This window comes from Eurosta solidaginis, chromosome 1 (genome assembly GCF_040869045.1).
Source record: "Eurosta solidaginis isolate ZX-2024a chromosome 1, ASM4086904v1, whole genome shotgun sequence".
NCBI lineage: Eukaryota > Metazoa > Arthropoda > Insecta > Diptera > Tephritidae > Eurosta > Eurosta solidaginis.
Genome location: NC_090319.1, coordinates 138,388,919 through 138,416,435, shown reverse-complemented (window position 1 = coordinate 138,416,435; position 27,517 = coordinate 138,388,919). Strand labels below are relative to the sequence as shown.

General features: G+C 37.2%; 1 protein-coding gene and 1 long non-coding RNA gene across 4 annotated transcripts in view; one reads left to right on the top strand and one right to left on the bottom strand.

Annotated features, from left to right (window-relative positions):
• The window catches only part of Hph (HIF prolyl hydroxylase), a 562,987-nt gene that overhangs the window by 515,820 nt on the left and 19,650 nt on the right, over nucleotides 1-27,517 (bottom strand). The gene's annotated exons all lie outside the window — the stretch shown is intronic.
• LOC137238292 (uncharacterized) lies at nucleotides 25,890-26,223 on the top strand. The gene is made up of 2 exons (XR_010949150.1): nucleotides 25,890-26,079; nucleotides 26,143-26,223. It is a non-coding gene; the product is annotated as an uncharacterized lncRNA (long non-coding RNA).

The following is a 27,517-nucleotide window of genomic DNA, read 5'->3' as shown; positions in this document are numbered from 1 at the left end:
AACTAGGACCTGTATTGAAAGTTCCATCAATTAAATAATTGCGTGTTTCATTTCCAGACATTGCCGTTATATCATTGCAAATTGTAGGTGAAGCAAAAATGGATTAGCCAAACTCGGCTTCAATTATCGTATTTCTATACATTGGTAATTCGTTATCAAATCTCGAAAATGCAAAGTTCTTTTGAATATTAATATTTTGATAGATACGTATTACATCTTCAAAGTTTCGAGGTGCCTTTGGATATACCTCAGATCTAATATTAATTAGTTGTCTTCGCATTTTACCAAATTCCAATGATTGTGTCGTTTCTTTTTTTGCTTTTTTACACTGGTCATCATATATTTCACGTACAGTTAACCTCTTCAATGACATCGTATTAGAGCACTTGGCTTTTATCGCATTAACTAAGTTCATTTTTCTTATTTTTTCTGTTTGAATTGCATGATTATGTTCAATATTTTTTTTTTATTTTTCGGCAATAAATTCCATTGTTTAAATCGACTGCAACATTGACTGAACATCCAATGGTAACAGTTATAATATTTAATATTATTTTTACGAATATTTATATTTATACAATTGATCCTCATTTAGAGTTTGTAATAAATTACTATTTTTTCGAAGTCCTCGAACTATTTTATATTCCAAAAAATCACCTTCACTTTGCATTTTTAATTTTCCACCAGTTTACACATGCTTAATATGAATAGCTTAACTGAACTAATAGTTGCATAGCATGCACATATGTACATTGCGTTTTAAATGTGAAATAAGACCTTTTTTTTGAAAATGACAAAATAAAGGCTTTATTTCACTTTGGTTGCGATATAAGGCCTTAAAGGCCTTATCTCAAAAGGCTTTATTACACACCGCCGTTATTCATTCAACAGTTTAGAGAGTCGAACGTTAGCAGAAGGTTTGGAATAAGCGCACTTTCCCAAAATTCGTTACAATACCTTAACTAATTGTATGTTGACTGTGATTATGACAATAAATAAAAATTACTTTTTATCTTTTTCTTCATCTTTTATCTCATCTATTTTGTATATTTTCCTAAAATTATCTATAGTAATCTGCTTAAATATATCCTTCGATTATTATATATATTATAATTTTAGATGTAGTAACTCTTTGTTGTCCCATAAAAGATTCTGATATCTTATTATACTGTGGCGAATTTTCACATCACTAAATAAATGCACAACAAGAAAACCATTAAAGCAAGTTACATAAAACATTAATCATCATTTACCCACATACATACAAGGAAACGAAGAGATAACTAACAAACAGATATACTCATCAGCCGAAGTAGTACTCACGCATACACCCGCATATGACTATAAGGTTATGTTAGGTTAGGTTGAACTGGCCGATCCATGAGGACCTCGCATAAACTGATTCGAGTCCGTAGTGTTACCAGAAGTTTGTTTTAACGACCAACCTGAAAAACCCTATCAAAAACCAGGACCTATGTTATAAAATAACTCCGTCCTCTTGGCAAATACTATAAGCTTCCTAGGATTTAAGCTGGAGTCTTAGCCTGGCAAGTGCAGGGCACGAGCACAGAACGTGCTCGATCGTTTCCTCCTCAAACTCGCACTTCCTACATCTGCTATCACCACAAACTGCTCACTCCGTTTACTGTTTGAGATAACTCAAAGTTAACCCGGTCTTTGGGTGCTCTTATGAATATGAGAATTAAAATGAAAGCCAAATAGCCAAAGTGATAAGATTAAATTGACCTCACTTTTATGTATGTAGTTTAAACTGGCACTGAAAAAACTGTCATAAAAATTTTATTTAATTTTTAAATAAAAACTTGAGTAATATACAAGTACAATTAAAACATTTAACATACAAACATTTTTTCTTAAATACCATCTTAATTTTACAATCAGGTGCATGCTTGCTACAAATGTTGTCTTCCGGCAGCCTACGTAAGTTTTATCACCCGGAAAAACGAATGTTAAGAGATATTTCCTTAAGTTATAAAGCTAGAAATTTTATAGAAGCAAGTTTGTAAGGATGATTTAAGATTCGTATTTAATTATTAAAAAAGGGCGTGGCAACGCCTTCTACGGCCGCTCGTATCTTTTAAAAGAGCTTTGCATAGACTTCGAGGACGCTGAAGATATAGTGACGAAATTTGTTATACGTCTTTTCTTTTCAAAAAAGAATAGCCTTGTACAAGAATCAGAGAATCGGTTGATTAACACGCCCACTTTTTTTAATAAATAAATGACAAAAAAACATAGAGGACACACATACAAATTCCCGATCTGCAGGTCCACCGATTTTTTCCTATAAATCCGGCTATGAAAAAATGTGTATACTTATTGTTCACAAAAGTAAATACACACAGCAATTTCATATTTTAATTAATGGATTGAAGAGCGATCAACTTGCCCAAAATATATTCATATCCAGCACAAAGTTTAAGCACTACAAGATCTATAAATCTGCACGGCTGTCACCTGATCGAAAAATATGGCACTAGACCGACATTATTCCTACAGAGCATGGGGAAGATTGAAAATATTACCCGCAATTCGCCGAGAAAAGCAAGGTTTCAAGCCGCGGTCAAATTTCTGTCAAAATGAAATGCGACACCTGGTAACCAATGTTCAGAGAGTGCTTTTCTTTTTAAACGGAGGCAGCACTGAAGCACCCAGCGAAGATGATAATATTCCACCAAATCTGCGTAATAAATGCTAACATAAGCTTTGTCAATATAGTATTATTATTAGTAGTATAGCATTTTTTCCTCGATTTATTAAAAGATTTTTTATATTAACGAATATAATTTCCATGCTATTAGATGTGCTTTTTGTTTTTAAAATGTTTTAAGTATTGTTTTGAGAAAGAAATTATTCCTATTTTAGAACAAAAAATGTTTGGTATTTGGGGGGTTCCTCTCCCACAGTCGCTCCCCCGTGGATCCGCCATGGCATATATGAGTAATAACGTGAGCTTTTACGCGCTCTCACTGTTGCCGTCTATGCATATGAGTGTATATGACAGTAATATGAGCTGTTTATTGCTGTGTTCTCTTTCAGCGGAGTAAAAAAATAAAATACATGGTGCGATAACCTCCGAAGAGATTTTAGGCCGAGCTTATCTTCCAATTTTCGTCGTTCTCCTTTTTAATTTTCCTTACAAATCGGCAGACGGAACCTACATGTTTTATGCCGATTCCGAATAGCGTCTGAAAGTTAGATTAATTTTTAGTGAGAAGCTTTTCATGGCAGAAATACACCCGGAATGTTTTCCAAATCACTTCCGAGGGGCGGCCCCAACATCATTTCATTTTTATATATATAGATGATGCACATTCATAGGTAATCAGAGAAAACAATAATTTTAGACTACCTCTTTTCAAAACAGAAGTGGAGAAGCAAAATATATTTTATAAGGGCCCGAAATATTTCAATGAACTTCCCAATCACATAAAAAGTTGTAATAACTTCAATACTTTTAAAAAAACGTTTATTGGAGCATTGTAAAACTCTTCCAATAAGATACAATTTTTCTCCTTTTATTTTTTACATGATATATCCGATACTGGACGCGAAAAGGGTATGGTAATATTGGAAGAAAAGAAAAAATTTAAATCGTTCCAGAGATATTAACGAAAAACAGAAAAATTACCCGCGGGTCCCTCCGAAACGGGGGGTGGGATCCATAGTATTTGTGCGCAGAACACCTTTCACTTTTTTCATTTTAAATCAAACTTTTTTCATTTTAAATCAAACTTTTTTCATTTCAAATGAAACTTTTTTCAAGTCAAATGAAACCATACTACTAAGGTAATTGTCAATATATTTATATCGTACTTTATAACGCTAAGTATTTATCAAATTTTTCTTTAAGACAACTATTTCTAATTAGCCACATTGAAGGCAAAATTTTTGCTTAAATTTTCTTTGTGAATTTAAGCTGCAGCTAAGGTCGGCTTAGTTTAACCTTGGCTTTTGATCGTTTTAATTTTCTAATAGATAAAGTAGCAGGGTTATACGCTAGGCAACTTATATACTACAGTACCACTGAAAATAAGCACCTATATTTTTTACTTGTATCTACTAACTCCTCTTATATATAAAGCACATTCTTCTTCTACATATACTTCGATAATAACGTAGGAATAAAGCAACGTAGAGAAATCGAAGGAACCAAAGAGCATGATGTGAGCGTATTTCATACTCAGTATCTGACACCAACTAACACATCGCTTGAATCCTCTTATTATGCTTTTCTCTTTGACCAACGTCTTACCAAACAACATAGAACGATAGCAAGGTATTGAGAGAATCATTACTTTTACCAACTATATAGTAGAGCATGTGGACTGTGGAGAGATCGTTTTTAACTATGCTGAAAAACATAACCGTAAAAAGTGATCTTTTCTACTCTATGGCGCAGTTACATTGCACTCCACTCGTTTGGGCCTTTGAAAACATATATATTTGTTTTTATTCCATTATTTTTCATTGTATATTGTATTTAAATATAATACTTAGAATATATATATTAGAATTGGTCGATTTATTAACCGATATCCCGCCATCGATTTTTCGATAGGAATTGGGGTCAGGAAAAAAAGTTTCACTACGCATACCCAAACAAAAAATTTTCGAGCCTGCAAAGTTTATTACAACTTACGGCCCAACGTTTCGCCAAATTTCCTTGGCATCATCACTATGAACACTATAAAACTTTCATTTGATTGTATAATTTTCATGTATACCAACGTTTTTAGCGGACGCTTTTGGGTCGGACAGGGTATACGTATGAAATTTTTTTTAGTAGGTCATGAAAAAACCCTTAAAAATCAAAATAAAAAAAGTAAAAAAAATGTAATTTCGCAGGCTCGAAAATTTTTTGTTTGGGTAGTTAAACTGGTTAAACTGTAGTATATAAGTTGCCTAGCGTATAACCCTGCTACCTTATCTATTAAAAAATTGAAACGATCAAAAGGCAAGGTTAAACTAAGCCGACCTTAACTGCAGCTTAAATTCACAAAGAAAATTTAAGCAAAAATTTTGCCTTCAATGTGGCTAATTAGAAATAGTTGTCTTAAAGAAAAATTTGATAAATACTTAGCGTTATAAAATACGATATAAATATATTGACAATTACCTTAGTAGTATGGTTTCATTTGACTTGAAAAAAGTTTCATTTGAAATGAAAAAAGTTATATTTAAAATGAAAAAAGTTTCATTTAAAATGAAAAAAGTTTTATTTAAAATGAAAAAAAGGTTCATTTGAAACGAAACAAGTTTCATTTGACTTGAAAAAAGTTTCATTTGAAATGAAAAAAGTTTCATTTAAAATGAAAAGTTTCATTTGACCTGAAAATGCTATAGACTAATATATTAGACTAATCCGAAACCCCATTTGTATGGGAGATGCCACGCCCCTTTTTCGCTATCCCTAATTTTTTCCCGAGGGGGTAGGGATTAGTCTTATATACCTCCTCACCTAATTTCAGTCGTCTAGCTTTAATACTTTCAGATATATTGACAACGAAAAATTCAAGTCGTATGGGAGGTGCCACGCCCCCTTTTTCGTTATAGCCAGTTTTTCTGGAGACGGTAGGGATTGGTCTCATATAACCACTCACCTAATTTCAGTCGTCTAGCCTTAATACTTTCAGATATATTGACTACAAAAAATTCCAGTTGTATGGGAGGTGCCACGCCCCCTTGCCGAAAACTTTTTTTATATAGCCTGCCATAGATTGACGCACTCAGGGTATATCATGGCAAAATTTCGCAAGTCCAAACATACATACAGACATACTTTCACAATTATATAGTAGATTACCCTGAGTGGGTGCAACACCGGTTTGGAGACCAAACCTATGCGCAAAACACTTATGTTCACAATTTTTTTTGTGGGTACTACCACATGAAAATCTCTAACTTCAACTGGAAATTTCTCCGGACAGAGATACAAATTTTCTTTTCCACCTTCGGATTATTGTTGTTGGGATCAATACCCTTCTTTTGACACCTCTCCCGATATTTTTGGACGCGTATTAGCAGTGTCATGCTGTCGTATAGAATCACCCATAGTAGTTGTTTTGGGGTCGACTGCTAATACGATACCAAATATATCGAGAGGCATCAAAAGACGCGTATTGATCCCGAAGACAATAATCCGTAGGCGGAAAAGAAAAATTTTATCTCTGTCCGGAGATATTTGCAGTTGAAGTTGGCGATTTTCAAGTGGTTGTTGTTGTTGTTGTAGCAGTGCTTAGCCCCTTCCAATAGGTGCGTACGATCACAAATAGTCATCAATATCCTCTAACGGCAGTCCAAGGAAACTTGCTGTTTCAACAGGGGTGGACCATAATGTGAGGGGTGTTAGAGGCGTTGGTTCCATATTCCAATTAAACAGATGGTTGGTGTCATGTGGGGACACATTGCAAGCAGGGCATACATTTTGTATATCGGGGTTGATTCTGTATAGGTAAGAGTTTAACCTATTACAGTATCCAGATCGAAGTTGAGCTAGAGTGACTCGCGTTTCCCTGGGGAGTGTGCGTTCCTCTTCCGCAAGTTTTGGGTACTGGATGCACCGGGCAATTCCTGGCATAAAGGTCCGACGCATGTTTGTCGAGTTCGCTGAGGACCTGATTGTGTTTTTTTGCTTCATACGGCTGAGTTCTCAGGTGTCGTATTTCCTCACAATGCTTACGGAGATTACTCCTTAAGCCCCTGGGCGGTGTTGGCTCATCAATCAGATGTCTGTTGGGATGCCCAGGTTTCTGGGTATTCAACAGGAACTGTTTGGTTAGCATCTCATTTCTCTCCCTGATGGGGAGTATTCTCGCCTCATTATGTAGATGGTGTTCTGGGGACATAGGAAGACAGCCCGTGGCGGTCCTGAGAGCAGTATTTTGGCAGGCCTGTAGCTTCTTCCAGTGTGTAGTTTTTAGGCTTGGCGACCATATAGGGGACGCGTAGCATGCAATCGGCCGGCCAATTGCTTTGTAAGTGGTAATGAGCGTTTCTTTGTCTTTTCCCCCAAGTACTGCCAGCAAAAGATTTGAGGATTTTATTACAGCTCTGGATCTTCGGTACAATTGCAGCTGCATGCTCACCAAAATGTAGATCCTGAACAAACATCACACCCAAGATTTTGGGGTGTGGGACAGTCGGCAGCGTAGTGACATCGACGTGGATGTTCAAAATGGTCGACATTTGGGACGTCCATGTTGTGAATAAGGTCGCGGAGGATTTAGTCGGTGATAATGCCAGGTTTCGCGGGGCGAAAAAACTGGAGAGATCAGGGAGGTAGCCGTTTATTCTGTTACAAAGCTCATCGATCCGTGGGCCTGGGCCTGTGCAGTCATCGGCGTACGAAACGATAGTAACTCCTTCTGGTGGCGAAGGTAGCTTTGATATGTAGAAGTTAAACAAAAGTGGGGATAGGACACCACCCTGTGGCACCCCTTGTTTAACTCTTCTTGGTTTTGATCTTTCGTTTCTAAATTGCACCGATGCCTGCCGACCATCCAGATAATTTTCGGTCCACCTTTTAAGACATGGGGGAAGGGTAGACCCTTCCAGGTCTTGCATTAACGTGCCATGGTTGACCGTATCAAAAGCTTTTGATAGGTCTAGTGCAACGAGTACTGTTCTATGGTGGGGGTTTTGATTTATTTATTTATTAGTCTACAAATTTAACAATTAATCAGACTAAATATAGTACGGATTACAGATAAATTACAGAAGCATACAAATTGAACAAAATTATATTATAAAATATAAAATATATACACTATTAAATCAGTTGTCGGGATGGACTGTGATGCCGAGCAACGGGAATTGATTATTAGTGATGTCGGAATGGACGTGATTTCGAGCAGCTTATGTATATTTGACACATAACAAGTAGGGCTGCGATATGTGGGAGGTTGGAAAAGACGTGATTCCAAGCCACCCGCCCAAAGTTACTGGAGCTGGTGATAAGACGTGATTTCGAGCAGCTGATGTATATTTGACACACAAAAAGTAGAGCTGCGATGTGTGGGAGGTTGGAAAGGACGTGATTCCAAGCCACCTGCCTAAAGTTACTGGAGCTGGTGATAAGGGTGGGAGGTTGGACGGGACGTGATTCCAAGCCACCCACCCAAATCATTGCGTATTTAAGGTAGTCAGCAGATATTTTTTTTATTACGTAGAGTGAGTTGTTGTTGTTGTTGTTGTAGCGATTAGGTTACTCCCCGAAGGCTTTGGGGAGTGTTATCGACGTAATGGTCCTTTGTCGGATACAGATCCGATACGCTCCGGTAACACAGCACCATTAAGGTGCTGGCCCGACCATCTCGGGAACGATTTATATGGCCACATTGAACCTTCAGGCCATCCCTCCCTCCCCACCACCAAGTTCCATGAGAAGCTTGGGGTCGCCAGAGCCTCGTCTGTTAGTGAAACGGGATTCGCCGCTCGAAGGTGAGGTTGACAATTGGGTTGGAGAAGCTATATATTGCGCTACACAACCCCTTAAATCCCACGTAAAACAAGTCTGAAATTACAGAAGGGTTGGAGAAACTGATTGAAATTTGAGCAATTATATATAAAACGTAGAGTGAGTCATACGTATCAATATTTTTGCAGTGCTTATTGAAGTCAGTACATAGACAACGAAGAGGTTCGTGCATTTCAAAATTCGATCTGCATGTGGTTATATGAAGCGGTTGAAAATGTCTAGATGGTCGAAAGGGAACATTAAATAAAATTTCACCGAGTAAAAAAGGGCTATTTACCATCCCTCTAATAAGTTTTACTACAAATAACACACCTAACATCTCGCTACGACTCCGTAACGTAGGGAGCAGAATAAGTTTTAAGTGACAGGAGTAGAGAGGAAGAATCCTTGAGGGGTCCCATCGTAAGTCTCTTAACGCAAAAATCAGGGATTGCTTTTGAACCGACTCTAATTTGTCGCAGTGAGTCTGGTAGCGAGGGTTCAAGATTATCGAAGCGTATTCTAATATTGGCCGCACCTAAGATATAAAGAGAGTTTTAGTAATATATGGATCATCGAATTCTTTAGACCATCGTTTGACGAACGCCAAAGTCCCTTTGGCTCTGTTCACGCAACCTTCTATGTGCAATTTAAAGTCGAGTTTAGGGTCCATCGTAACCCCAAGGTCTAAAAACTAATGACTTGGTTAATTGTGTAATCATCAATGATATACTTGTAGGATTGTATTATTTCCTTGTAAAGCACATGAACTTGCACTTCGGCGAGTTCATTGACATTACATTTACACTACACCATTCGGCTAGACTATTCAGATCCGATTGTAGATTTGATCTATCCACAGGTGAGCGGATAGGCATAAGAAGTTTGACATCATCAGCGTACATTAGCGGCTTGCAGTACTTCAAAACATTTGAAAAATCGTTAATGAACAACAGAAACAGCACTGGACCAAGGTGGCTGCCTTGAGGAACACCAGAAGTAACATTTATAGCTTCTGACCTACAGTTATTAAACACAACTTTGTTTTCTGTCCACCAAGTATGAAGATATCCAAGATAGAAGGCGGGAAGCCCAAGCGATCGAGTTTGAACAGAAGAAGTGAATGGGAAACTTTATCAAAAGCTTTACTAAAATCAGTATAAATTACGTCAATTTCACTATTAACCTTAAATCCGTCCTGCACATGAGTTGTGAACTCAAGCAAGTTAGTCACGGTAGATTTGCCCGAGCAAAAACCATGTTGAGACAAGTCAATGATTGAGGATACCCTATGACGATCGATTCAAAGAGTTTGGGTATAGCACTAAGCTATAGTTTGGGTATAGCACTAAGTTGGGAATAGCAATATTCCTCGGTAATTTGAAACACATGATCTATTCCCATTTTTGTAAAGTGGTGTTATAAAACTCTTTCCACTTTCTGGGAAATATCCCTTCCTTTAGGGATGCGCTAAACAGACATGTAAGAGAAATTTTTAGGCGTTAGATATAAAGAACGTGGCAAACATATTGACTATTTCATTGTTCATTAGAACTTAGATCGTTAAACTTCATTACGGTTGGAAACCTCTTGATTTTTCTTTTCGAGTTGACGAACGAATAAAACTACTTTGGATTAGAGGAAATTCTATGCTTAATCTTTTTTAAGTAATCCGCATAACAACCTCTCTGTAGCCTATTGTACCTGTGGAGTATTGATTCGGATAATTTGAATATCTTAAAAGAACGCCTTTTTCGATTTTTAAGATAATTGAGTTCTTTAGAGCTCCAAGCAGAAGTTGGAGTTGCTGAAGAGGTGTTAGATATAGGTACACATTTGTGAAATATCGCATACAAAGCATTGTAAAAGTGTGTACAACTCCATCGTAGGCGGGCCAAGAAATTTTGGAGAGCTCTTCAATAAGCACAGACAGATTAGCCTTCCTGAAAAGAAACCGGCCAGAAGAGACATTCCTAATAGTTCTACGCTCCGGTTCATGGAGATAATCCAAGTATAAAGCCAGAGCCGGATGGTATACATCTTTGGGCAGAACTATTGGATCACATCGACTCACTGAACAATTGGACGAGTCATCTGAAAAAATTATGTCTAAGCATTTACCAAATTCATTATGAATCCTATTCAGTTGGTAGAGGCCAATATCTGTAAAGGCGTTTAGAAATTCGTAGAATATATCGCGAGATGATGTGGGAACTAACAAACCATCAATAAGATTCCAAGACACACAAGGCAATTTAAAATCACCAGCCACGATGACAGAGTCAATAGACCCAGCCAAAGAAAATACCAACCTCACCAGGGAAGCATGTTTTATATATATAGAAATATCTGACTGGGCGGAAAATATAATGCTACAAAATATTTGTAAATAGAAGAGAGTTTTACTCTTACGCAAAGGAACTCAACATCATTAGCGAAATACATTTCCTCCGCAGAGAACCTGGTATGCAGGGCTGCCACTCACATATTTGTTTTCGTACCAAAAAACGTACCAAAAGGCTTTTGAGAGTACCAAAAAAATGTTTACCAGTAATAAAAGACAAATGGGTTTTTATCGTTTATTATTTTCAATATAGAAACAAAACATATACAACCTAAATTAACTTCATTAAATATATGTATATATAATATATGTATATATAATTTAAAGAAAAATGATTTAGCATATTAAAGACTGAAATGAAAAAATTGAAGGGAACTATAATTTCAATACTGAATTCAAAAATGAACATTTACTTACATATATCAAATATTTTCATGTTTCTTTCTTGTAGCATGAACTAACTATTTTCTACAAATGCTTATTTATTGCGCACTGAGAGTCGATGTTTTCGAACATCGATGGCTTTGCGATAACTTTGACAGTGTTGTCGATTTAAATGTGTTAACGTTCCACTTTACATCTCAGTACTTCTAATTGACTAACAAAAGTAGTATATGAAAAAATATATTAAAATAAGTATATAATCGCTTTCTAGGAAAAAGTAGCAAAATCAGAAACAACGTACCAAATCGTGTTTAAAGTACCAGTTTTGGTACGAAGGTACCAATTCCGGCAGCCTTGCTAGTATGCACGGCAATCAACACGCCACCACCAAATCTGTTTAGACGATCTTTCCTAAATATTTCAAAAGAATACGATAAAATTTCAGAATTAAACACAGTTGGTTTCAGCCATGTCTCAGTAAAGCGGGAGTCATTGGTGCCGTATGTCGTATCGCTGTAGTCGTATCCCTAACGTAATCAGCTGTTCATCGTTACGACGGTAACCAAAAACCAATTAGTTGGCTACGATACGGTTACGACCTTAGCGGCACCAGTAATCGATTGCATTGATTCCCATAAGGTTGGTCGAATCAGCTGTTATAAGGTTACCGATACGGTTACCTATAAAGCACCAATGTCTGCAGCTTAAGAATCAGAACTTCGTAACTGAAGTTATAACTTTGTACGAAAGGATCCACTAATTTAGTATTAAGACCCCTAAGAATCTCATAACAAATACAAAGTGGTATTGTCTGACAAATTTAGAGGCAATTGCTTGTTAAGACAATTGTTTAGGGAATTAGTTAAGTCTACGACACTACAGGATTTTCTCCATGCTTCGGAAAAAACGGGAGGGTTTAATAATTACGTTGGTAAGCCACAGCGCAGCGTTAAAAAGTTTGAGACTCTCACCAGAGAGTTTACATCGACATCTCTCTTAGTCAACTTGAAGCAAGCTAATTTGGAGGTAGCAATGCCAAAGTGAAAAGAAATGTATTTAGCAATACTCTTTTCAGTAACTGAAGGCCTAAAATAAGAGACATGGATCCACTTATATTTCACAAACACATCCAAATAAGCGTTGTCATTAATGCCACTAACAAAAGCACCCGAATCACGATTTAACTCTTTTCCCGCATTCGTTACTTGTTTGTGTACCGAAGTATTATTCGGCGGCTCAGCTGCGTTGTTAGCAGCGACGTGAGGAAAATAATGGGAAGTAGCAGAGCACGATGTCGCAGTATTAGTTGTCGTAATGTTAGCAACAACTGTGGAATTAGAGTTGATAACATTACCACGACTAACTTTGACTGTAGATTGCGCAGCTGCAATTGATTCTGATTTATTTGCTGATTTTGCAATACCCTGCAAAAATCGTTGGATCATGTGGTCCACTGGAGTACTTACCATTATACTCCACGGTAATGCAGCAATGGACCAACTCATGTTTCTACACGAACATATTGTAAGCCAATCGCTGCTCGTTTTTAACGATTGTAATGACTACACGATGTTTATTGGACTGTGGGTACTCCATGGATTACTCTGATGTAATGCGGGGCTGGAGTATATGGTCCAGTCCTAGGACATCGCAATGTTAATTGAACCATATTTTTTGTATGAGTTGTGGTTAGCTTTGGAGCAATCGGTTGGTCCATAGCGAGTACTCCATACATGCATGCATGGAGTACTCGCGGTTTTTGCAGGGTATTATTTTTTTCAGGGGTGTAGATGTAGGATTAGACGCCTTTGGGTTTTTATTATTATTTTTAGTTGGTGGTGTAGATGTAGACGTTGTGTTAGATTTATGTGAGGATATATCAGGCGACGTTGTATGTGTACATGATTTAGATGTAGAGGCGGTTGAGAGACACTTTTTATCCTCAGTTGAGCAGAGCTCACAGAGTATATTAAGTTTGATTGGATAACGGTTGGTTGTACAGGTATAAAGGAATCGAGATAGATATAGACTTCCATATATCAAAATCATCAGAATCGAAAAAAAATTTGATTGAGCCATGTCCATCCGTCCATCCGTTAACACGATACCTTGAGTAAATTTTGACGTATCTTGATGAAATTTGGTATGTATGTAGGTTCCTGAGCACTCATCTCAGATCGCTATTTAAAATGAACGATATCGGACTACAACCACGCCCAATTTTTCGATATCGAAAATTTCGAAAAACCGAAAAAGTGCGATAATTCATTACCAAAGACATATAAAGCGATGAAACTTGGTATGTGAGTTGAACTTATGACGCAGAATAGAAAATTAGTAAAATTTTGGACAATGGGCGTGGCACCGCCCACTTTTAAAAGAAGGTAATTTAAAAATTTTGCAAGCTGTAATTTGGCAGTCGTTGAAGATATGATGAAATTTGGCAGGAACGTTACTCCTATTACTATATGTACGCTTAATAAAAACTAGCAAAATCGGAGAAGCACCACGCCCACTTTAAAAAAAAAATGTAAGTAAGATTTTAACAAAAAATTTAATATCTTTACAGTATATAAGTAAATTATGCCAACATTCAACTCCAGTAATGATATGGTGCAACAAAATACAAAAAAAAAAAGAAAATTTCAAAATGGGCAAGGCTCCGCCCTTTTTCATTTAATTTGTCTAGGATACTTTTAATGCCATAAGTCGAACAAAAATTAACCAATCATTTTGAAATTTGGTAGGGGCATAGATTTTATGACGCTAACTGTTTTCTGTGAAAATGGGCGAAATCGGTTGAAGCCACGCCCAGTTTTTAAACACAGTCGTCCGTCTGTCCTTCCGCATGGCCGTTAACACGATAACTTGAGCAAAAATCGGCATATCTTTACTGAACTTAGTTCACGTACTTATCTGAACTCACTTTATCTTGGTATAAAAAATTAACGAAATCCGACTATGACTACGCCCACTTTTTCGATATCGAAAATAAAAAAAATGAAAAAAATGCCATAATCTATACCAAATACGAAAAAAGGGATGAAACATGGTAATTGGATTGGTTTATTGACGAGAAATATAACTTTAGAAACAACTTTGTAAAATGGTTGTGACACCTACCATATTAAGTAGAAGAAAATGAAAAAGTTCTGCAGGGCGAAATAAAAAACCCTTGAAATCTTGGCAGCTATTACATATATAAATAAATTAGCGGTATCCAACAGATGATGTTCTGGGTCACCCTGGTCCACATTTTGGTCGATATCTGGAAAACGCCTTCACATATACAACTACCACCACTCCCTTTTAAAAATCTCATAAATACCTTTAATTTGATACCAATATCGTACAAACACATTCTAGAGTCACCCCTGGTCCACCTTTATGGAGATATCTCGAAAAGGCGTCCACCTATAGAACTAAGCCCCGCGCCCTTTTAAAATACTCATTAACACCTTTCGTTTAATACCCATATTGCACAAACGCATTCTAGAGTCACCCCTGGTCCACCTTTATGGCGATATCTTGAAACGGCGACCACCTATGGAACTAAGGATTACTCCCTTTTAAAATACTCATTAACACCTTTCATTTGATACCCATATCCTGCAAATAAATTCTAGAGTCAACCCTGATCCACCTTTATGGCGATATCCCTAAATGGCGTCCACCTATAGAACTATGGCCCACTCCCTCATAAAATACTCTTTAATGCCTTTCATTTGATACACATGTCATACAAACACATTCCAGGGTTTCCCTCGGTTCATTTTCCTACATGGTTATTTTCCCTTATGTTTTCACCATAGCTCTCAACTGAGTATGTAATGTTCGGTTACACCCGAACTTAACCTTCCTTACTTGTTTGTTGTAGTATTGTTAGATAGCGTATTTGACGGTTGCATTTGTGTATTTGCTGCAGGTGTTAATTTTGTTGTAGATATAGATGTTGGAAGTGCATTAACAGTAGAAGTAGAAGTGGATGTGGAAGAAGAAGAAGATAAAGTTGAAGCAATGCCAATGTTGGTAGAGAGAGACGATGAATTTGCTTGAGTCCCAAGACCACCTTTTAAGACATGGGGGAAAGGTAGACCCTTCCAAGTCTTGCAGTAACGTGCCATGGTTGACCGTATCAAAAGCTTTTGATAGGTCTAGCTCTACGAGTACTGTTCTATGATGGGGCTTCTGATTTAGACCACAATTTATCTGGGTGCCAATGGCATTTAGCGCGGTGGTCGTGCTATGGAGTTTTCTAAAGCCATGCTGATGACAGGCTAGCTGCAAATTTGCTTTGAAGTAGGGGAGCAAAATGGCTTCAAGCGTCTTGGCTACTGGCGATAGGAGAGATATCGGGCGATATGACTCTCCTATGTTAGCTGGTTTCCCAGGCTTTAGTAGCGGGACCACCTTGGCCATTTTCCATTTTTCGACAAAGGTGGAAAGAGACAGGCTGAAGACATGTGCTAAATATCTGAAACCCTCTTTCCCTAGGCTGTTAAGCATCGGCATAGCTATCCCGTCTGGGCCCACTGCTATGGGTGGTTTAGCATGACCGATGGCATCCTTAACCTCTTTAGCGGTGATGGTAATTGGTGACGCGCTGAACTTATGTTTACGTGCGTGTCTGTTGGGCCTCCGTCTATTTTTGTCGACCGTAGAATGCATTATATATTGTCGGCAGAAAGCGCTCGCGCATTTTTTCGCATCCGACAGCACTTTGTCGCCAAAGGCGATGGAATCTTTGTCATTGTGTCTAGACGGATTCGATAGGGACTTTACAGTGGAACAAAGTTTACCTACACCGGCAGATAGGTTACAACCGCTTAGGTGCTCCTCCCATTTCGCCCGCTGCGTTCATCCACAAGCAATCTGATGCGTTGGTTTATATCCCTTATTTGGGGGTCGCCGGGATCGAGCTGTCTTATAAGGTCACGTTCTCTCGCTAAATTTGCGGCCTCTGCCGGGAAGTGCGGCCGAATTTCGGGAATTCTACCGGCGGGAATGAAACGAGCCGAGGCGGATTCAATGACCTTTGGATGACAGTTTGGATAGGGAGGGCAGCAAAGCGGTTCTCTGTAAAGAATTTGTATTCGTCCCACTTTCCTTTTTTAAAGTTAATGAAAGTGCGTTTTTCTGCGACTATGAAGTCGGCGGAACGCTCGAGGCAGGTGGTCGGATGCCAATGTTACCATCGGCTGGCAGTTGACGCAGTTTACAAGTTCTGCCCTCACGATTGAAATATCCGGCGAACTGTGACAGCTTTCTACCATACGTGTGGGGGCGTGTCCGTTTATTGTACAGAACGTCGTTTCTTCTATTTGATCCGCTAACATCTCACCCCTACTGTCCACCCGCAAGTTTGAATGCCATAGATCGTGATGGGTATTGAAATCGCCTAACATAATGCGATTGTTTCCAGTGAGTCCGCCGCTGATATCAGGGCGGTATCCACTGGGGCAACAGGTGACAGGAGGGATGTAGATGTTGATGATTTCTAGATTTGCATCGCCCGACCGGACAGATAATTCGCGACGTTCTAAGGCACTGTCCCTGCGGTCGATGTCGGGATCAAATATGTGATATTGCACAGTGTGGTGTATGATAAACGCGAGGCCGCCTCCATTTCCGCTCTCGCTATCTTTTCTGTGGACATTATACCCAGAACAGGTCTGCAATGCAGATCTCGCTGTGAGTTTAGTCTCTTGATTCGTAGCAATGCGGATGTTGTGCCGCTTCATGAAGTCGACTATCTCCGTGATCTTCCCAGTTAATCCATTACAGTTTAACTGCAGAATTCTGAAGTGCATAAGAGGAGACGTCTTCACTCTGGGAGTAAGTGACGGGTGACTACGCCTGGGTTGTGGAAGGCCAGAACGCGATTGCTGTTGTGGCCCTGGGACTAGACGTCCTTCGGTAGGCATTGGGGTACCCGGTGTATTTGGGTATGCGGCCTGGCAACATGGTGCAATGAAACCCGTCGGGGGGTTGCCGTCACGGAGACGAGAGCATCTAGGAAAGTCGCATCGTCCATGGCAGGAGCTGCATTGGGCGGATGTTGCAAAAGTATATATTCTGTGCTGGCAAACGGTGCAAAGGGAGGTGGGGACTAAGAGTCTGTTTCCCTGACCTACACAATTGCTGCCGGAAAAGAGGGGGAGAAGACGGGGGCAGGGGCTAATGCTCGGCATTGCTCCCGACTCTACTACGTAGATCGTAGGTATGAGTGGGAGCAGCCGTGTGAGTTGGTGGCGCCGTGGGGCGCGAGCAACAGCGGGTACTTATTGTGGCTTGCTGAGCAGCGTGGCTGCTGGAAGGTAGCGGGGGCGCTAAGGCGCAGACTACGGGACGTCCTAGGACGTGAACAGCAAGGAGCCACAAAAGATTTATAGAAATTACGTGGACGTCTGGTTTTGGGGTCTAGCCCAGAACAACCTGTCCGATGCAACCATCCGTTACACGAGACACACTGACAAGAGTATGACCGTCCTAAAAAGATTCTTTTCCGGCAGATGCAGCAAAAGCATTTCTCAGAACCGGGGTCAGGAGACGGACCCGGATTGGGTTCGATACCTTCCCGGAGCAAGAGAATATGAAGCAGTCCCGCTGCAAGGAGCTGCTGGTAGGATCCCAATTTGTGGGAGGAACGCAACAAATTAAATGGGGCTACACTGAAATGGCAGTCCTTGGTCGGGAAAAATCCCGAGTCGCTCCTGTACATAGAACCGACGGCCTTGGGAAGCGGTACGCTCCGGTAACACAGCACCATTAAGGTGCTAGCCCGACCATCTCGGGAACCATTTATATGGCCACATTAAACCTTGAGGCCATCCCTCCCTCCCCACCCCCAACTTCCATGAGGAGCTTGGGGTCGCCAAAGCCTCGTCTGTTAGTGGAACGGGACTCGCCGCTCGAAGGTGAGGTTGACAATTGGGTTGGAGAAGCTATATATTGCGCTACACAACCCCTTGAATCCCGGTTTTTTAGTTCGTAGAGATGTTTAGACAGATTATTGAGTTTGTTGTCAAAAGCGCTCGACAGTATTTCAAACCCTTGCTTTTGGCCCACAAGAATCGCGTCTAAAGCTTTACCTAGCTTATCCGGCATCTCCACGCACTCTTCACACAAATACAGCAAGTGACGATTGTTTTTAATTAATCTGACGTAATAATCAGTGATGCCATTACTACAGGCTCTATGGAATGTTCTTTTGCAGAAACCATTGCACGGTATTACATCACTATCGAGAGATCTCGAGAACCGTCTGTTACACTTTCCACAAAAATCGTCCATTGTAAGAAATTGAAACAAACATTAAGATGAAAACTACGAGAGCGATTAAAAAAAAATCCGCGCGCAACGAAAGTCAATTTATCTGGGTGCTAATGGCATTTAGCGCAGTGGTGGTGCTATGGAGTTTTCTGAAGCCATGTTGTATGTGTGACAGGCTAGCTGCAAATTTGCTTTGAAGTAGGGGAGCAAAATGGCTTCAAGCGTCTTGGCTACTGGCGATAGGACAGATATCGGGCGATATGACTCTCCTATGTTAGCTGGTTTATAGAAGATTTATAGAAGTTACGTGGACGTCGGGTTTTGGGATCTAGCCCAGAACAACCTGTCCGATACAATCATCCCTTGCACGTGACACACTGACAAGAGTATGACCGTCCTAAAAAGATTCTTTTCTGGCAGACGCAGCAAAACCACTTCTCAGGACCGGGGTTAGGAGACGGACCCGGATTGGATTCGATACCTTCCCGGAGCAAGAGAATATGGAGCAGTCCCGCTGCAAGGAGCTACTGGGAGGATGACAATTTGTAGGAAGGACGCAACAAATTAAATACGGTTACACTGAAATGACAGTCCTTGGTCGGGATAAAACCCAAGTCGCTCCGGTACATAGAACCGACTGCCTTGGGTGGTTGTTATGTTGTAGTACCTGTAGGGTTATTATTAATTTTATTTAACTTTGTATTTTAGTTACTTTGAACTTTGTAATTTTTAAATGTATTATCAATATTTTAAGTTTCAATATTGATTTTTCAATTTTCAAAAATGTTCATTGTTGTGAAAAATAAAAGATATTGACGCATACTTTTAGGCGTTTTAAAAAAATATAATTTAAAGTTGTGTTATAAAATAAAAACGTGGTTTCAATAACTACATTGGCGATCAGCCAGTCTGTGAAACATAAAAAGTAAAAAGTTCTAACGCATTCGCTGCAATTCAGTTTTCGCGATATTCAACTATATAAAGCAAATTTGTTTACGAAATAGCAAAATCTGATCGGAGAAAAATTAGCAAAACAGACAACAAAAAGCAGACAAAAGGTGGCAGCAACAATAAAGCATCACCAGCCGTAAATCAAAAGCGGGCATTAAGCAAAAACCATTATACCAATGCGACTTTAGAAGTTCGACGGAGACAAGTGAAAAATATCAAAGTGTAGTAAATTGACAAAAGAAAAACTTGAACCAGTGTAGTGTGCTGTTGGAAAAACTCAATAACAAGAAAAGTGTTTTAATATAAAGGCAACCAAAGGTCACCTAAAAGGCTTACAACACAGAAGCCAAACGCAACGGTAGTCAGACATTTACTTATTAAACAATAAGCACCGCATCCTAAAGAACTAAATTAGAGCTTCGTTAGCCACGTGTACCCAGTGAGCCAAGTCACAGTCAAGCATAGTTCGAATTATACGAAAAGTGCATCTATTTCTTTTGTACGCTCTACGTAGCGCCCTTACATATAAACTTTAAAAACATCAATCAATTTTAAAGCCATTGCACAATACATTGTCCAATTTCATCAATCAATTTTAAAGCCATTGCACAATATTAAAACCATCGTCAAATTTCATTAATCAATTTTGAAGCAATTACACAATTTAAAAGGGAACAAAATTTTGGAAGAAGAATTTTGAGGTTGGTTTGTTCTAAGTTAAATATATATTGTTTATTTAAACAGTTATTATAAAATATAAATATTTTTTTAATATTAATATTTAATATTTTACTAAATTTGTAAACTCCTTCTTCAATTTATTTAAAATGTTTCATTCTCCACGACACAATACACACACTTCTACACTCACACAAAATTTAAATGATTCGCTTATTGATTTACAGAATAAGTCTAGTAATAGTAACAATTAGATTTTATCCAAAACCCTCCCCTCACTAACAAATTTAGTGAACACAAAAAAGTTTTAATAGAACGACATTCTCTTAGTGAAAATTCAAAGCTTGACAAAATCTTAAATGATTCTGAAATGGGTGATCGCAAGCCCTCTGAATTTTATCGGTCATTAATTTTGTTAGCTGGTTCAAATTTTAGTGAAAATATTTTAACGAGAATTGGTTGAGAAAACTTCCCAAAAATTTAAATGCAATTTTGGCTAGCTCAAGTGCTAATAATATTAATGAATTAGTAAAATTAGCGGATAACATTTTTGAAGTTATGAATAAAAAAGAAGTTTTCTCAGTAAATACAATATCAGATACAAAAGCTCAAAATTCAGTTATTGAAAATCTAGTTAACCCTAGAACACACACCCAGAAAATACCACGTAAACACACACCCGGGATACGTTTGTACCCGGGACCTTATTTTGCGGTTTTTTTAATGCTTATTCAACCGATTTCTCTGATTTTTTTTTTAATGTATATTTTAATATATAACAAGTATTTTTTCTTTTGTTTCATTCGAATATTCCTACACACAGAAAAATTTCTTACATTTTTAGTTAATAACTAATACGTAAAGCAAAAACAATTTCGAAAAATCAACACGAACATTTTAACATGAATCGTATGGTTAAAATAACATGAACTATTTCTGCATTAGAATTACATTAGTGTGTATCCCTCACCATAAATTCGGTTTGATTTAACATGAACAAGTGTTGTTTTCGACCGCCATCTGTCCCCCATCAAAGGTTGTGAACAGAATTTTGTTCTCAAAAGAACAGAAGTTAAGTCGTGGTCAGTGTTGCCACTATTGGTAAGGTAAAATGGCCAAAAGTTCCAAAGTACCAAAGTTCTCTTATCGAAAAAGAGAAACATTATTGTTTGTGGCATATTGGAGAAACTTTACGAGAGAACATCACGCTTTGGGAAAAGCTACTTTCTGGGAATGGTAGAAGGAGTCGTACAGATCACAACTGAGAAAGTAGAACCTAAAGGAAATTCAATATTTTAGTGTGTATATATGTATATATGGGTACCTACCGAAAATCTGATAAAATATATCAAATAGGTGACCCAAACAGGCGTATTTACGTCTAGATTGGGAATCTGGAAACTTCTCAATTCGATCAAAAGTAATGCGCGAAAAACCGTGCAAACCCAAAAAAAAAACATGTAGAATATAATATTAAAGGTTTAATAAGTATGTAATAAATGAAAAATAAATTACAGGGAAAAATCGGCGTACAAAAGTTTGAAGTAAAGACTGTTACGTTACAAACCACTTTGGGCTCTGAACAAGGTCTTAACTACAAACTCTGCTAATATTATAGTTTATATGAAAAATAGACTTGGAATGCTCGAAGGAAATTGAATTTTTCTGGTTTGTTGACGTGCTAGACTTTGGACAAAAAACTATTTTGAATTTTGGACTGTTACGTTACATGAAAAAATGCGATCGAATTCATTGTGTTCAAAAGTACTCAAAACATTTGTCTTCTCTAAATATTTTATCTAATTATTTTCAGTTAACCTAAATCTGCCAGAAAAATGTAACTAGAGCGTTAGAAATAAGATTCCTGAAATGCAACGTACCTTTTCGTTAGATAATGTAATTTTTAAAAATTGTGTTCATTAAGAAACACTACAAAAACTATCGTATGTTTTCGAGGAAAACAAGAGGTTGCGCGATGTCTTCAAGCATAGGTTTCTTTGGGCATGTGTGTAACCCCAAAACAATCAAAAGCACACCATATTTGAAAAAATCTAATTTTTTCTGTGGCTTCGTTTTTGGCGATGTTGGCCATATATGCAAAAATAGGGTACAAAAAACTAACTAGCTTGACATTAGAAACTAACTTAGTAGTTAAACACGCCATTTTATTATTTAGTTTACATTTTGGATAAAACATCTCTCTGTGGCAACACTGTTCCTTCGTTTTTCAATGCTGTGCTGCATGGCGAAACAAAACTAGGTGGCGTCGGTAAGCAGCTGATTGCTAGTTTTTTCATAAGATTGGACACAACATTCTCTAGCGTAGTGCGATTTTGACATTACACTAGAGAATTACAAAAACAAAACACTTGGAACGTTTGTATGCATGTCGAGCCGCGGCCACCTTGTACTGTTCCGCCATGGCTGCGATGCCTCTTGCATTATTCCGATTTTAATATGCAAGCGCATACGTGGCGAAAAATTCTGTGAATTTTTAATTATCTAAAACTTTATTTTGTGAAATTGTGCGAACAAATAGATTTCCTTATGCCTCATTTCGACCAAGAGTCGTATGTGTTATTTGTTGAGACTCCAGAGGAAATATTATTTGATTATTCTCCGAATAAAGAAGTGGAAGCTTTACGCGAAATTATTTGCGGTAGGATGCAATTTGATGAACGAGTTTTACAAAGAGTATTGGGTAAGTAATTTGTGTAATTTTTCATGTTACGTAGGTATCAATAATCCGAAGATGCTTCCATGGTATTTATGTGCAGAACAGACTTTGGCATTTGTTTCCTTCCGTGAAGAGATATTTGCAATCAAAGTTGCAAGTTTTCACGAGGTTGTTGTAATCACATTAGGCAAAAAAGTGTTCTGCGCAGATATACTGGGCATGGCGTCGTTTTATATTCCGACATTTTTTGGACGTATTATAGCAGTTTTACAATTGCTTGGGCAATTTCGAAAGTTTTTAATGAAACGATTTTGGTTTAATTTTCAGATTGTGTCTTAGATGCTGAAAGCATGTGTCTTCTAAACGATGCTGACTTGGCAGACATTTTCCAAAAGACAGATTGGGCTAAGAATAAAATTCAGGGAGCGGCTTTCACACTGGCGCCAAAACGAAGTAAGTTTCCCTTTTTATGTATTTGCCTTATTGTTATAAGGGGTATTCATGTTTAATTGCATATGGGTTATATATTTTTTATAAAAAAAATTTGTAAATGAATTATAAAAGTATTTTTTTTATACATACGTTTTTTGTGTGCCTTATTTTTTTGTTATGCAAGAGCGCGTGCACCGAGTGCCACTCAAAATGTCCATATTAATATAAAAAAACAATCCTTAATTGAAAATGTCATAAATAAATAAAATTAATTTAAAAACCAAAAGCCAGGTGTTTTATTTTTAGCATGTTAATTTAACAATAAAAACCATGTTAAAATAGCATGATAGATCGTGTTAATTTAACAACAAAAACTGTTAAAATAACATGATAGATCGTGTTAATTTAACAATAAAAACCTGTTAAAATAACTTGACAGATCGTGTTACATTTACAATAAAAAACTGTTAAAGTAACAAGATAGATGATGTTAATTTAACAATAACAACCTATTAAATTATCATGATAGATAGTGTTAATTTAACAATAAAACCCTGTTAAGTTAACGTGATAGATCGTGTTAGTTTAACATGACATATCGTGTTATTTCAACATAGCATAGTGTTAGTTTAACATGTCAGATCGTGTTAGAGTAACAAGAAATAGTGTTAATTTAACGAGACAAATAATGTTGTATTAACAGGAAGTCATGTTGATTCAAACGTTTGTGATCATGTTAAATTCACACTGTTCCTTCATGTTGATCTGACATGTAGGAACAGTGAAAAAGTAGATTCATGTTAAAACAACCTGAGCGAAAGTGTTGAAAAATAATAACCTGAAAGTGTTAAAAAAGTGTTGATTCAACATGAAAATTTTTCTGCGTGTAATAATCCAAATTGGTTGTGTATATTTCACTACAAATTTGGAAATAATGCTAGAAATTGTGAATAACCTTGTTCTTATAACAAAAACAAAGATTCAACAAACTAAATTCTTCCGTTGTTGCAGCGACGAACAACGGAAATTTAGAATTTTCGACGCGTCGCTTATTTATTTTTGATAGAGAAAACAAACAAAATTGTTTAATTGATAGTGAAGCAGAAATTTCGGTATTACCCGCGTCTAAATTTCCTCATACGAAACGTTCAGACATAATTCTCACTGCAGCTAATGGCTCAACAATTGCCACTTACGGGAAAAGGCTTTTAAACGTAAATTTAGGTTTAAGACGTGAATTTCCCTTTACATTTTTGATTGCGGATATAGCCAAGCCAATAATTGGCGCTGATTTTCTTTGTAAATATGGTCTTCTTATAGACATTAAACATAAACGTTTAGTAGATCCATTTACCAATCTCTCAGTTAATACAGTTTTCCATTTTCTAAACCCAGGCGCTTAGATCCGGTAAAATACACAGTCGCGAAAACGGAGTTTGATTTCTTAGTTAAAACAGGCATTTGTCGGCCTTCAAATTCTTCAGTAGCATCACCACTTCATCTTGTACCTAAAAAAGAGTTGAATGATTGGCGTCCATGTGGTGATTTTAGAAGATTGGATATTGTAACTGTTCCCGATCGTTATCCCTTACCTCACATTCAAGATTTTAATATGAACCTTCATAATAAAAATATATTTTCAAAATTAGATTTAGTTAGGGCATATCACCAAATTCCTATGGCTGAAGAAGATATTTATAAAACTGCTATCACAACTCCTTTCGGTATGTTTGAATTCATGAGATTCAACGATTCATAAATGAGGTAGTAGGTGACTTAGATGTTGTATATGCTTACATCGACGACTTACTCATTACAAGTAAAGACGAAGAACAACATTTAAAAGAGTTACGTATTCTTTTCCAACGCCTTACAGAGTACGGTTTAAACATTAAACCAAGTAAATGTACTTTTGGTGTAACAATTATAGATTTTTTAGGACATAACATTTCTGGAACAGGTATTCGACCTTCTGATGAAAAGGTGTCAGCTATTCGCAATTTCGAACGTCCAAAATCAGTTAAGCAGGCACAGAAATTTATTGGTATGGTAAATTATTATCATAGATACATTCCAAAACTAGCAGAATTTACAAACAAAATTTATGATCTAATTAACAAAGCAAATAAAAAACGTGACAAAACTTTGGTATGGGACGAGAATTCGAATGAAGCTTTTGAATGCATTAAAGATAAATTTGCATCTACGATATTGTTAAATCATTTTAACAAAGATGCTAAATTATTTTTAACAGTAGATGCATCTAACACAGCGATTGGGGGCGTTATACAACAAAATTACAATAATAAAATTGAGCCCATTGCATTCTTTTCTAAAAAACTTTCTCCAACTGAAATTAAGTATAGTGCTTTTGATATGGAATTATTGGCGATTTATTTAAATATAAAACATTTTAGATATCTTTTGGAACGACGACAATTTACAGTTTATACGGACCATAAACCTTTGACTACTGCTTTAAATTCAAAAACAGAACGAAGTCCTAGACAAACGAGACACTTGGAATTTATAGCACAATTTACTGATGACATACAATACATTAAAGGAGAATCCAATGTTGTAGCAGATACGCTATCTAGAGTTTTTGAGGTTAATGAAATATATAATACAGAACTGAATTTTACCAGCCCTATTCTGCATTTCGACTTGGATTGGAATTTTTTCGATTTGGCAATTTTGGTATTCTGTGTTCCAATCTCTTTCGATCCAACTTCGAATCGTTCGATTTTTTGTATTCTGCATTTCGATCGTAGTTCCGTTTTTCTAAGTTGCAAATTAGTTGGCGGAAAAATATTTTCTTTTTATTTTTTTATTAATTTATAATAGAATTTTAACAAAAATGTAAGTAAAACTTGTTAAGAAACGTAAAAAGCTTGATGATGATTGTTTTTTATATGTTTCCAGGTCAAAAACAACATGTCGATGCCGAAGTCCTTGGACGTATCTGCCCCGCAAAAGTATCTAACACATACTTGAAAGCATCCTTGTTAAGTCGAAAGTTTTTTTGAACCTAAATAAGAAAATAAGTCTAAACTTTACCACTTTTAAGTTCAATTTCTTACAATTCATCACTCATCTCAAAATGGATTACACAAATCTCGCAATATTTGCCTTTCCATTCGCGCCTGGCAATTTTCGTATGCGTTGCTTTCCAACTCCATAAATAATGCCGCGGCTATTGATTCCATTATAATAGACAGCTATAATTTGTGTCTGTTCGTTGGGTCGAGTTATATGCCAAAGCAAGCTGCCGGCCTAGGGGAAGGTGAAGCGAAAACGTAAACAATCCTTGCGGAAAGAATAAATAAACCTTTATAAAGTACTTTAGGCCAGTGCAATGAAATTAGCATCCTTAAAATTCAGAAAATGTCAACTATATTCGTGCAGGAATTCGTTTTAACAAAACTCGGTGGCCGCGGCAGGGAATTGGTCAAAAGAACGACAAAAACACACTTACAATTATGAAATCACTTCACTCAAAAAAATATAACACTGCGGCAATATATTCTATTGCTTTTTTTTTGTACAAAATGGCGTGGATAATAAAATATAAACGTTTTTCAGTGTTTTTTACAAATTTTCTTTAATTTATTTTGTTCCAATGTTCACACATTCCATACCAACAGCTGATTTCGAAAAATCATTTGCTCTTCCTCTTCTCTTTACGATTCCGTCGTAATGCAGAATACCAAACTTCGATTAAAGCGGAGCGTAGAACGGGAACGTAATCGAAATGCAGAATAGGGGTGTAAAATTTTACAAACTGAACAACAAAAAGATGATGACTTAAATCAACTTGTTTCTGATTCTCAATATCTAAATTTAAAGTTAATTAATATTCCCATTTTAAATTTTAATATTTGGTGTGAAATTTCAGGAGAAACTCCTAGGCCATTTGTACCGAGTAATTTGCGAAAGACAGTATTTGATATTTTACATGGAATAGCACATCCGGGTACAAGAGCTACACGACGGCTCATAGTTAAAAAATATTATTGGCCTAATATGAATAAGGATATTAATATTTGGTCAAAAGAGTGTCTTAATTGTCAAAAGTCTAAAGTTTATCGTCATACAAAATCCCCTGTTGTCAAAATTCAAATTCCCAAGAATAGATTTGAACACATCCATTTAGATATAGTTGGACCATTACCTATTTCAAAAGGACATCGCTATATTTTAACGATTATTGAAAGATTTACCCGTTGGCCTGAGGCATATGCATTAAAAATATTTCAGCAACTACAATTGCAAATAAGTTTTTTAGAAAATATATTTC